Source organism: Saccoglossus kowalevskii, chromosome 6 (assembly GCF_978046115.1).
Source record: "Saccoglossus kowalevskii chromosome 6, keSacKowa6.1, whole genome shotgun sequence".
Lineage (NCBI taxonomy): Eukaryota > Metazoa > Hemichordata > Enteropneusta > Harrimaniidae > Saccoglossus > Saccoglossus kowalevskii.
In genome coordinates, this window is record NC_140646.1 from 25,813,047 (window position 1) to 25,826,483 (window position 13,437).

Below are 13,437 nucleotides of genomic sequence, written 5' to 3' on the forward strand. Positions count from 1 at the left end.
GTTATGACGCATTTCAACGCATTTACCCAGATTTGGTTGGAAAATTTTCCAAGCGTTATACATGTATTCTGTTTCAAAGGTATAAATCTAACCCTGAACTGTGTTTAGATTCCTGTGAAATTACGCTATCAACTCGTGAAATGGATTCCCAACTCCTTGACATTATACAACAGCATATATAGAATAAGAATGTCAATCATTCTCCATAGTACAGTGAAAGACACTCGTGAAATGTGTTTAGTTTCCTGTGAAATTACGCTATCAACTCGTGAAATGGATTCCCAACTCCTTGACATTATACAACAACATATATAGAATAAGAATGTCAATCATTCTCCGTAGTACAGTGAAAGACACTCGGTGAGTTTTCTACTGATCCCTAACCCTATTTGTTGTGCAGATGACGATGGAAACCTGTGAACTCCGTAGCCGACTCTTTTACGCGTGATAGACATTTGAATGACCTTTATGTGAACAGATATATCGAAAACTATATATATATATATATAATTTTTTATCACAGATGAGCGATTCTGATTAGAAAAAAGTGTATTGACTTTTCGATGTTTTTCGTTTTTCTCTTGTTTTTATTATAATCGAATATTTCTTATATTACTCAGTTTTTAATCCATTCTTTTTGTTTATTTACTCAAACAAGAAACAAAACAAAACAAAAACAAATTGTATACTTTCTATATACTCAAAATGTCATTTTTTATTCTTATATTACTCAGTTTTTTAATCCATTCTTTTTTGATTATTTACTCAAACAAAAAAAAACAAAAAAACAAAAACAAAACAAAAACAAAAATGTATACTTTCTATATACTCAATTCATCTACTCAGTTTTTAATCCATTTTTTGATTATTTACTCATTAGTAGATTTCCCCTTCTTTGTGTAATAAACTCCGTTAGTTTTCAAAATGACGTGTATTTATTAGAGTGTGTGTGTGTGTGAGAGAGAGAGCGCCCTCTACAACACATTCTGAAAAATCTTTCGTCCACGCCTGTCCAATTAAAAAAATAATTAAAAATAATTAAAAATAATTAAAAAAAAAAAATGATGGTAATTTATGCAAATGTATTCACGATGACCTCGACACGACCTCGTATTCACATCAATTTTATGTATGCAAATGTATGCACAATTTCCCATTGTGACGTCATCCTCATTCAAATGAACCCCTTTACAGCCATGGTCCTCATTTATGCTAATTTATGCACGAATTCCCATTGTGACGTCATTATTTATGCTAAGCTATGCACGGCCTCCCATTGTGACGTCATCCATCCCCGTATGACGTCATCGCATCCCAATATGAACAGCGCCCTCATGGTCGTACCTATAGTAGCGCTTAAACTACTGACGTTCACTAGCGTTCTCACGGCGCTCTCCTGGCGCTGTCCCAGCGACTTTGGGCGACTACCAACGTTTCTTCAAACGCCAGAGTACGCTAGCCAGAACGTCATGGTGTGACTGCGCCATTAAATTAGGCGCAAACTCGCACAGGTGCGTGGTAATCATCATATTGGAATTCAACACCGAGGCTTCGCCAATAGGATAAGAGATGTAAAGAAATGGAATCTATTTAAATGATTAGATCACAGGGAATTAATACTTGTTTAGCGCAGCGTCATCCAGCTTACTAACTCAAACATTGATAACAATACCGTGCATGTTTAATTCCATCGGTTATTAAACTTGTGGCAGGTACATGGTCTGCACACTCACAAAATACTAGAATCAGTAAATTTATCGCTACATGCACAGTATGACTTGCTGACAAATGTGGCGTGTGTGAGCATTTTTCCCAATAAATATGCTGCATACAGTCGATAATAAGTACTATGTACATTATAGATGCATACCGTAGACGGCATACTAAAGTGTCCTGTATATAATCGGATGTTTTAGGTTGAAATATTGCGTGTGTGTTTGTTATCTGAAGTGCCTTAAAATAAAACTGTTTAAAAAAAAAGTGCTTTAGTTACTCTTGTGAACGTTTGTACATGTCATATATGTAAACACTTTTAAAACATGCATAGTCGGGTGTTTTACCTTGAAACATTACATGTGTGTTTGTTTTAGAAAGTGCTTCAAAATAAAAGTATCTGTAAGAAAAGTGTTTAGTTACAATGATGAAATTGTGTACATTTCGTATACATGAACACTTATAAAACATGCATAGTCGAGTGTTTTACCTTGAAACATTACATGTCTATTTGTTTTAGGGAGTGCTTTAAGATAAAACAATTTAACAATTTGGAAGAAAAGTGTTTTAGTGTTTTACTCTCATGAAAACAAATGAGTCTTATACAATAACACTTTGCGAAACAAAGTGTTTCGGGTTTGAAGATCGTTGGTGATGTTGCTTTCTGAAGTGTTTCAAATTGAACATTTTTCGATCACATGTGAGAATGTTCAGATGTGATTGGAACTACAACTACAGTTCACCAAATACGGATTAATAAAATCCGTTAGGCCACGAGGTATTTAATTCACTACGTGGCTCGATTTCTAGTTGTACTTTGGTTGGTAAGATCAGATGGGTGGGTGCTTGGCATACAATTATTTTCTGGAGGTAATGTCATTTTCTGGAGGTAATGCTCATCTCATTATTCGTTGAATTATGTCACTTTCGGTGATTGCCTATAGTTGGCATATATACCATAATGCTTACTCACGCGTCCCCAGACTTTTCACTCAATTTTGTTAATACTGTTTGCATAAAGTTAGATGCATTAGATCTTAAATTTTCTATCAATAAACACTTTAATGAAACATTTATGTTTATGTAAAACACTCAGTGTTTTATTTTGAAAAAGTGTATCTTTGTGTGTTTACAATGTGCTTAATATTCATCAAAAAGTGTTTTATTAACTCCGTAAAACACTTTTCCAACAATAAATACTAAAACACTACTGTTTTGATAGAAAATGTTTTATTATATAATACACATGTTATTAATTACAACAGCGTGTTTTCAATTAAAACAGTGTGTTTTAATGAAAAACATGAAAGTGCTTCCGAGATTTACAGCGTACTTCCTGTCAAGATGGCGATATCTTTCTGAAGTTTTAAAGGCTCATACCCAGCTACACAGCGTGCGTTTTTGGAAAGGCAAATGCCATATATAACGATTGTGTGTACCTTTTATCACGGGAGAATAGGACTGAACAACTCGTAACCGCACATTTCTAATTTACAATCTTCTAAGAGGGTATTTCTTTCTTGAGTGAAGAAGCAACAGTCAAGGATGAAATGTTAATCATCTTCTACAGTACCTGTGTTGCATTTTTTACACAATCTGTAATTTGCCTCCATTCTATACTGAGGTATAGCAATAGTAAAGATAATAAATTGGGACAATTCATAGTTTCATGAAATTTCTTTTTTTTGTTTTTGAGACGGACCAAATGGGACTATGCGCACGAGCCGTGGCACAAATCAGAACACATTGATACTATCCGTTGGAATTGTCGACATGATTGAAGGAAATTGAGACATGTACTACGTATTCTACGGCAACCGAGGTGGCTCACAACATGCCATTTTATAAAACCATTTTTACAATTCATTTACATTTTGAAAATTCATTTTTATTTTATAATCCCTTTTTAATAACCATTTTCGGTTCCGAATCGATTTTTAAAGGCCACTTTCAATTGTTTAAATTCATTTTCGTTTTTAAAATTCGTTTTCGTTTTTAAAATCCGTTTTTGCTTTTTAAATTTGTTTTGTTTTTAAAGTCCGTTTTCGTTTTTGACTCCCATGTGCGAAGCACAAAATGGGAGTCTTTGCAGTTAGTGTGTCTGTATGTATGTGTGTGTGTGTACTCGCATTACTATATGCTTCGAGGACGTTGATAGGTTATTTGACCTGCCTCCGAGGACGTCTCAATGCTAGCGAGGACATTTTCAGGGTCCTCGGATTAAAGTGCTATAGAATGGCTTCAAATGACCTATTAACCACGTGACACCATTCTGAGACACGTCCTCGAAGAACGCGTAAAGTGTGAAAAATTTACACATTTTCGTTGGAGGCCCATTTCAGCCTCGGGCGCCCCCAATTTGACAGATACACACATTTCAAAGATACACGCAATTCAACAGTTATAACGCGTCTCACTGGTTAGTGCGCCACCTTTTAATGGCATATAGCAAAGGTATTACCACAATTCTAGTTTTAAGTGAGATCCGAGGACCCCGGGGGACATGAGAGGCCTCGTTGTTGTCCAAAACATGATACACAATGTGTTAAGGTAGCGAGAAGGGTTTGATGACGTTTCTGATTAAAGCATTCTCTGTCTATTATCTCATTCAGAACCGTAATTTAGCTTATATATTTCAAAAGCCTAAGTATAGAGGGACACGTTGGCACAATCTGGAGAGTCAATGTTTACATAATTACTACGTGACCACAAAAATGGCAAAACTTTTTGTAAAAATGACCAAGTCTGCGATTGCGAGAGTACAATGCGGGAATTTCCGGGTGAAATTTGTGCAAGGCATTGTCTGTAATCAAGTCTATTGAAATGCGTCTTCCATAGTCAAAAGACCTATTCTTCCGATTTCTACGCAGGTTTGTTTTTTGTCCCCTAATTACTCCATACTTGGCACCTTTAACATACTATTATTCTGTGACAAAGCATTTTCCTAAAAAACCCAGACATATTTCGCACACCATCATTATCTTTTGAATGCTAACTGCGAGTTTGAATGTCCTAGTCCGAACGCACTTGATTTGGCGGTGGTCCCAATAAGTCGTACTCAATCAAAACTTCAACTCAAGAAAAATGCGAAAAACAGTTTTCGATAATAAAACATTGTAAATTTGCTGCGTTATTATAAATATGCACTAAAATGGCCAAACACATTAACCACTGATATCATAGAACTCATAAAGAGTGTCAGATAATGAATAATTTCAAGCGTGAAAAATGAAGAAAATTGCTGGCATTTGAGTCCGTACTTCAGGAACGTTCGGGCACGGTTACTAAAAAAGTAACCGTGGTTCGGGTTTCCATTGTTATGCAAACGAACAACGAGGGATAACCCTCTGACAAACATTACTGTCCCACTGTACACGCTGACAGTTTACAAACAAGCTAATCCTTCAAGTGTCTCTGATAAGAAATCTAACAAAACGGGTTTCATGGTGAAAAAAAAAATTGCTGTGTCAGAGTGTGACGCTGAGTGGCAGATTTTGTTTGCCTCGTCTGTCAACGCTTTTTTTCCCTCGCCATTGCGTTAGAAAAAATGGTATTAGTAAAATAGAATATTGACTTGGAAAATAAAACTATTTAAACGAAACTTGCGCAAAGTTACAGTATTTTCGCACAACCTCCCGCCCGCTTCCGTTTTCCAATCACTTTTTTGTCTCGCTTTTGCTACCGCTTGCTGAATTCGACCGAACAATTTCCGCTTTATTTTCGACCGCGCAATTCCCGAAATATCATTCGGACTAAAAAAAAAATTCCGAGGTTCACATTGCCTTATCATTGTTTTTCTGTTTTCTATATATGTTGAACAGCTGACACAAGTTCAAATACTTTTTGTTTTAACTATATATAATTATATGCACGCAACCTGACCCTTTGACCTAGATTTGGCTTGGACTGAATATTTTATTTTAAACAATATTCTGACGTGAAATACAAAATGTATTTCGACACAAGTACAACATGGTTGTCTGGGTTTTCTTTCCTGATTACTGAGTCTTCGCAATGTGTTTTGTATAAGTATTGTTGTTTTCCTCCGAGGCGAAGACAAGCTGAAAGACCATGAAGCTAAATGGCAGTTCCATTCTGAGTGAAAGAAAATATTTTCTAAGCCTAAAATAAAACCTAATATTACACCTCTTTGTGTATTTGTTAATATTTATTAGTATTTGTTTGGAATATCGTTGGTTTCTTCATACTGAGTTTAGGACGGGCGTCGATCAACACAATGCTGACAATGGACGTTAGATAAACACGCACTGTTTACGATAGGAAGCTTACACCCGTTATATCAGAATCCTTAACAGGATGTTTACCCGAATATTGTGCAAATTTGGACAAATTATATATATATATATATCACTCACTCAAAAATACGATACACTTGTCTGGAAGTGGTGAATTTTGAGATACAAATATGGCATTAAATCCATCGAATTTAGGGAAACCATGTTTGATCATGGTGTATATAAATTTTGAATTTTGAGATAATTCACTGGAACGATGCCTGATAATTATGTATTTAAACGATGTCGGGCCGATTGTACATGAATCCAAATTAAATATACAAAAATGGACCAAGCAGTCCCTCAAGCTGGAAGACTTGAACTATCACTGAAACTTAGGGATACAATTTCATTGACGCCAAGTAACATAGTTTCAGGCCTGGCCAGTATTTTGTCGTAAATTAGATCAAGACTGTAGAACTTTATTCTGAAGACTACATATATATATTTGGCATGAATGGAATACAGTTTCTTCACGTGCATCGGCCAGGGATCAATCGCTGCGAACACGACCAAGTACATACTTGTGTATTTGTCTGCTGTCCAAGACAAGTCATTTTACAAGGACAATCACGAGGCGTGTTTCTACGGGAAAGGTGACTCAAAACGCTGACGAGATTGATTAAAATGAATTGTAATGAAAGTATAATATGTTTCCCCACCATGGGTGGCTGGGCCGCGGGTACACGGTGTCATGCGACACCTGCTCACGAATTATGCCGGCTATTTGCTACCCAGTTTAGTTTTCCAGCAACCTTTCCCAAACTGAGGGACAGCTGCTACAAAATTACATGTCATGTTTGAAATGTGCATTGATATATAACATGTTACACTCAGTGGGTGTGCTACAGATTCCGATCAATATTACAATATATTTTATTTTCTATATTCAGATTCATAGATTCAAATATAGCCAATCACGTTATCTCACTGCGCGAAGCGGTGAATAAACTGAAATTACAGTAACAAAACTCCCAACACAGCCGCCATGGCACGAATAACCTTTAAATCCACCAGGCTATAATGTGACTGATATTTGTTTAAATGGATAACTCTATTGTACATGGTCGCGAATAAAAAGGTCTGTCTGATCACTGTGGTCTGATGCACTGCGTGTTTTATAATAATTTAGACACGTAAAAAGCAACGTGTGCAATTTGAATAGGATTAATTGGTTTTGTCTTAAGTAGTTATTTTGTAATAAATTTGCCGTATTTTAAGAACATCCGCTCAACTGCTGAAGCAGGCGATGTAGTGTCGTGGTCGTTGATAATGTTTAACTGAAGTGTAGCCGAGTTCTTTCCTTTTTTGTTCTTTGTTTTGAATATTAGAATTGGGCACGTAACGACTCTATCTTATTCATCAATTTTTTATCCCGTTGAACATGCCGTTTTATAACTACAAATATTTCGATTTTGATAGTAGGCATAATCTCTGCTGCCGACTGTCATTACATTTGTTAGAAAGTATTAGAACATATAACCACAGTGTGTACTAAAAAAGCATCGACAATCAAAAATGCTATTGACATGTCAGACAGTCCGCTAATAATAACCTATACTTAAAGTTCAAATTGTTGAGCCCCATGAATTGTATGCTAGTACTCCGAATGGGATATCACTGTACGCAAGGTAGTAGGACATGTGTGAAGCTAAATAACACATTGTAATAAACAGAACAAAATCCCGATATTGAATTTTGTTTTGTTCTAATAACTCATGTGCGCATTCACATTGTGATTTATTTTGGTTTGAACAATACGAAATGCGATGTCTGCCCATACTGGGAGTACACGTTAGATAAAAACAGATCTATTCTAAAAACACTCAATAATAGACAACCCTGCAAAAAATTTAGAATCAAGTGCGACAATATCAAAATATGTCGTATTAATAAACGTCTTAGCAACTTAAACTTATTGTAAAAATACTCGAAAATATAATGTATGACCATTGAACAATTTAACAAAAATAATTTTGCAAATTTTTGACAACTTGAACATGCATTATTTCACACGAAAATAAACAATCACGCTGATATTTTGATAGTGATTTCGGGGTTTTCCTTGCCAAGAATCTTTTTTACAGTATTGACCTTTATGATGCGCTGTGTTAGTTACTTTATAGAAACGTTTTTGTGTGAAAGAATTCTGCCCACACTGTCGGAAATAGGACCAAGGTTAACGGTGCTATATGCCTATCAAGCCTACTTTAGTAAATGCCGTATAAATATCCACTGCAATTGATTTCATGAAGAAACATAAACCTCGTTGAAACAGTTTGTACTTTTTTTATCGTACATGATTTGTCGAACTGTCAAACGCTATATGCTTTTCCAAGACCAATTTAAGGAATAATAAATGTGGCTGTCTCTACCACCACCGCTACCACAAACAACGCCAAAATCATAAAATCGATAAAGACTAAAATTGCATGGAGTATGTTGCATGAGCGAAGTTGTTTTACTTATATATTTTATTAAGTATAGACATTAACTTATTTTCTCTTGCATCGTCTGTAGGATTTGTCATTTGGTGAAGCTTCGTACACATGCGTCAAAGATTCTTTTTCGGCGGATATCAGTATTTTGCTATCAGTTAATACGTGATAGTTAATTCAATTTTGGGGAAGCAGAGTATATGTTATGTAACAGGCACGGTTACAATCGTATTAGTATTTATAAATATCGCTATGTCGGTGTTTCCCGTAAACAAACATGTTTAATCCAAATAACTGGGACATAAATTCAATGTGATCAGGAAAAATGAAAACAGAGGTATAAACAAGAGTACCAATGCACAAGTTTTAATGAGCATACATTTAGAAATATCTAACACGGATACTCTATACTATTTGAGTACGTTTTTTTCAGTTACTTGGCAAGTAATTCTCAACCTAAATCAGGTCATATAGCAAAATATGTATGAATCATACACTTGCAATTAGTTCATAAACGGTTTTGATAATACACAAAAAAGAAACGTCCTCGGAGACAGGTTCTAAAAAACAGTCTTCAGATCATATAGCAAAATAAGTATGAATCATACACTTGCAATTAATTTGTAGATGGTTTTTATAATACATAGAAAAGAAACGTCCTCGGAGACAGGTTCTAGAACAGTCCTCAGATAATATAGCAAAATAAGTATGAATCATACACTTGCAATGAATTTGTACACGGTTTTTATAATACATAGAAAAGAAACGTCCTCGGAGACAGGTTCTAGAAACAGTCCTCGGATCATATAGCAAAATAAGTATGAATCATACACTTGCAATGAATTTGTACACGGTTTTTATAATACATAGAAAAGAAACGTCCTCGGAGACAGGTTCTAGAAACAGTCCTCGGATCATATAGCAAAATAAGTATGAATCATACACTTGCAATTAATTTGTATACGGTTTTTATAATACATAGAAAAGAAACGTCCTCGGAGACAGCTTCTAGAAACAGTCCTCGGATCATATAGCAAAATAAGTATGAATCATACACTTGCAATTAATTTGTATACGGTTTTTATAATACACAGAAAAGAAACGTCCTCGGAGACAGGTTCTAGAAACAGTCCTCAGATCATATAGCTAAATAAGTATGAATCATACACTTGCAATTAATTTGTATACGGTTTTTATAATACATAGAAAAGAAACGTCCTTGGAGACAGGTTCTAGAAACAGTCCTCGGATCATATAGCAAAATAAGTATGAATCATACACTTGCAATTAATTTGTATACGGTTTTTATAATACACAGAAAAGAAACGTCCTCGGAGACAGGTTCTAGAAACAGTCCTCAGATCATATAGCAAAATAAGTATGAATCATACACTTGCAATGAATTTGTACATGGTTTTTATAATACATAGAAAAGAAACGTCCTCGGAGACAGGTTCTAGAAACAGTCCTCGGATCATATAGCAAAATAAGTATGAATCATACACTTGCAATTAATTTGTATACGGTTTTTATAATACACAGAAAAGAAACGTCCTCGGAGACAGGTTCTAGAAACAGTCCTCAGATCATATAGCAAAATAAGTATGAATCATACACTTGCAATTAATTTGTATACGGTTTTTATAATACATAGAAAAGAAACGTCCTCGGAGACAGGTTCTAGAAACAGTCCTCGGATCATATAGCAAAATAAGTATGAATCATACACTTGCAATTAATTTGTATACGGTTTTTATAATACACAGAAAAGAAACGTCCTCGGAGACAGGTTCTAGAAACAGTCCTCAGATCATATAGCAAAATAAGTATGAATCATACACTTGCAATTAATTTGTAGACGGTTTTTATAACATATAGAAAAGAAACGTCCTCGGAGACAGGTTCTAGAAACAGTCCTCAGATCATATAGCAAAATAAGTATGAATCATACACTTGCAATTAATTTGTATACGGTTTTTATAATACGCAGAAATGAAACGTCCTCGGAGACAGGTTCTAGAAACAGTCCTCAGATCATATAGCAAAATAAGTATGAACCATACACTTGCAATTAATTTGTATAGGGTTTTGATAATACATAGAAAAGAAACGTCCTCGGAGACAGGTTCTAGAAACAGTCCTCAGATCATATAGCAAAATAAGTAAGAATCATACACTTGCAATATATTTGTATACGGTTTTTATAATACACAAAAAATAAAACGTCCTCGGAGACAGGTTCCAGAACAGTCCTCAAATCATATAGCAAAATGAGTATGAATCATGTATTTTAAATTAGTTTCGATAATACACAGGAAAGAAACGTTCTTGAAAACTGGGTCAGACCCTCCTAGGGACATTTTCTGGCCATAAGTAATTTGGAGCTACTCCATTTAGTCAGTTCAACTTATTAAAAATGCGATATCTTATTTCGCCTTCCACAAGGACTGGACGTTTGTTCATTTACCTGTCAAAACTAAAATCTTTTTTTGTGAATGAAGTATTTCTAATGAGTACATTGGCATCATGGTATTGTATTACCATACTTCGCTGTCTGAACGCGTTTTTTAGTAAACATGTTACAAAAGTATGTCGTGCGTCCAACTTTCATGAATTCGGCTGTAAGACGTAGCACTCACGTTAAACGCAAAGAATTGCGCAAGCGAGGACTTTAATGTTTTTCGGGGAATTATTTTTTTGCGGGTAAAATGGTGCTCAGACCGCGAAATGCGAGAATATTGGGGAACACATGGTTCCAGTACTTGTCTTTCAATGTAAAATGGAAAACGTATGTGAAAGCGAAGAAATGTTACTACTCGCGTGGACGTGCGCATAATATGGGCATGGAGAAAAGGCCAACAAGTTAAGCATGGCGGGCACTCGAAGCACACGACGGTCACATCGACTGCTCTCTTCTAAAGAAGATCAAATAAAAGTGGCAGAATATTATATAGCCAAACAAACTGACCAGCCAGGATTTTATGAGACGATTGTGCTATGGAAAGGTATGACGTTCCACTGTTCACTTTACTGTTTCTATTTGTTGTCTGTCTTCAGCGACAATGTGCTAAATGCTGGGACCAAGCGCGTAGGTGTTACCATATCGAATACTAGTAATCTAAACAGAACACTTTTATAGTAGAATGCACTTACTGTAAAATAATTTCAAACTGAGTGACAATATTTTTTTTATCTAATTATTTTTTTATTTTGTACGCGTTCTCGTTGTTTTGTTTTTGTATTTCGGCAGTACGCATTAATATCTGGCGGCAATGAAAGTGCATGCTAAAAAAAAAATAACTGTGATTTATTGTTTAGACACAAAAATGAGATTAGCCGTAAGAACACTGATATTACACCAGTTTCCAAATACAAAATTCTATAATAAAACTTAGGGAGTCTTTGGTCTTAAGAGCTTAGGGGGTCCCAATAAAAAATGGCAGTTTTGTTCTGATCGGCTGTGATTTTTTGATATGCTGTGAATGGAGTTATTCAGGAAGGTAATAATGTAAAGAATTAACAAATTTTTTGTGCTCAGTTCGGCGCGATTAATAATATGCAATCAATTTCCTGTCAGTTGACAACACATTATATTCTAAACCAAAGACTGACAGCACGTTTTTCGAAGACCATGTGCCGTTCGAACCATGGCAGTGGAATCGAAATTTACTTCAGTCTGCGTTAGATTTGTGCATTCAGATCTCAGTATATTGAAAAAGACGTTTGTTTATAGTTTTTAGCGATAATCAGCAAGTATTTCAGCTGTTCGTTGTACGATTCTTTGATGTCCCTCAGATGAGAATATATTTAATCTGACTGTTTGCCGTTTACCACGGTGCTCAATGTCCTAAATAACTGAACGGCTTCATCACTGCTTCATGTTAACTTGTATTTCGAAATATATCCAAGTCACAAGTGTAATGACTAGTTTATCATTTATGGTTTATTTTATTCCAGGTAGAGGTGTTTTTGCTGGAAAGCAATTCAATAAAAGAAATTTCTTATTGCAATACGATGGTGAACTTATTAGTGGGTCGGAGGGAGAGATTCGTGAAGTCTTCTGATGGCAGTGTATTCCGTTACTTTTTTTAAATTCAAGGGTAAGACATATTGGTTAGTGTCCACATCTTTACAATGTTTTCATATGAAACTCATTTAAACTGCATTTAATATTAGCCTATCCCATAGTACTGTGTACATGTCTGTGTTGTGACTACTATGTGACCCTGTACCACAGCCACAGAAATTATTCAAACTCAAACACAACACATGTGGTGTTTTTTTAATTCATACCTACTATCACCAATAAATTACATGAACAAATAAGGCCAGTAACCCCATCTACCAATATTTGTAACAAATATCAAATTCTTATTTTATGTAATAGTAAAGCTTTAACAACTTTGCCATGTTAGCCACAAAGAATATTTCTTCATTTATTTCTTTTAATGTAGTGGATGACCATATATGACTGTATGCAATTTACTATTATCAATAACTTGGGATTGCTGGTCATTCTTAAGTCTATATCAAATGAATGATTGTGACAGTAAAAATAATCTTTTAACTCTTAGTCCATAAAAAAAATCTACCTTGCTATATATTTTTCAAAAGCTATATTTTGCCAATGTTGCAGTATCGATTCTACTAATGAACCTGGCAATGGACCTAAATATGGGCGGCTAGTAAACCATGAAAGAAAATCTCCAAATGCAAGAATGAAAACACTTGAATTCAAAGGACAGCCATACCTGGCACTATTTGCTGTAAAAGACATTGACGTCAATGAGGAAATATTATATGATTTTGGACCAGTCAAATTACCATGGGAGCATAAGGTAAGATAATGCTTATTTTCATAATAATGTTATAACAGCATATGCCTTATAAATATATTTATATACAATTTCCAGTTGAGAAGTTGGTGAAAGTCTGAAATGGGTAATATTTGTTCACTTCATTCCTTTAACTGATTCCATTCGAAATTGCAC

The 13,437-nt window shown here is 35.1% G+C and overlaps 1 long non-coding RNA gene across 1 annotated transcript; it reads left to right on the top strand.

Annotated features, from left to right (window-relative positions):
* The first annotated feature begins 11,864 nt into the window (after positions 1-11,864).
* LOC146742194 (uncharacterized) lies at positions 11,865-13,171 on the top strand. Its single transcript, XR_014929824.1, has 3 exons — positions 11,865-11,946; positions 12,404-12,546; positions 13,083-13,171. It is a non-coding gene; the product is annotated as an uncharacterized LOC146742194 (long non-coding RNA).
* Positions 13,172-13,437: the final 266 nt, after the last annotated feature.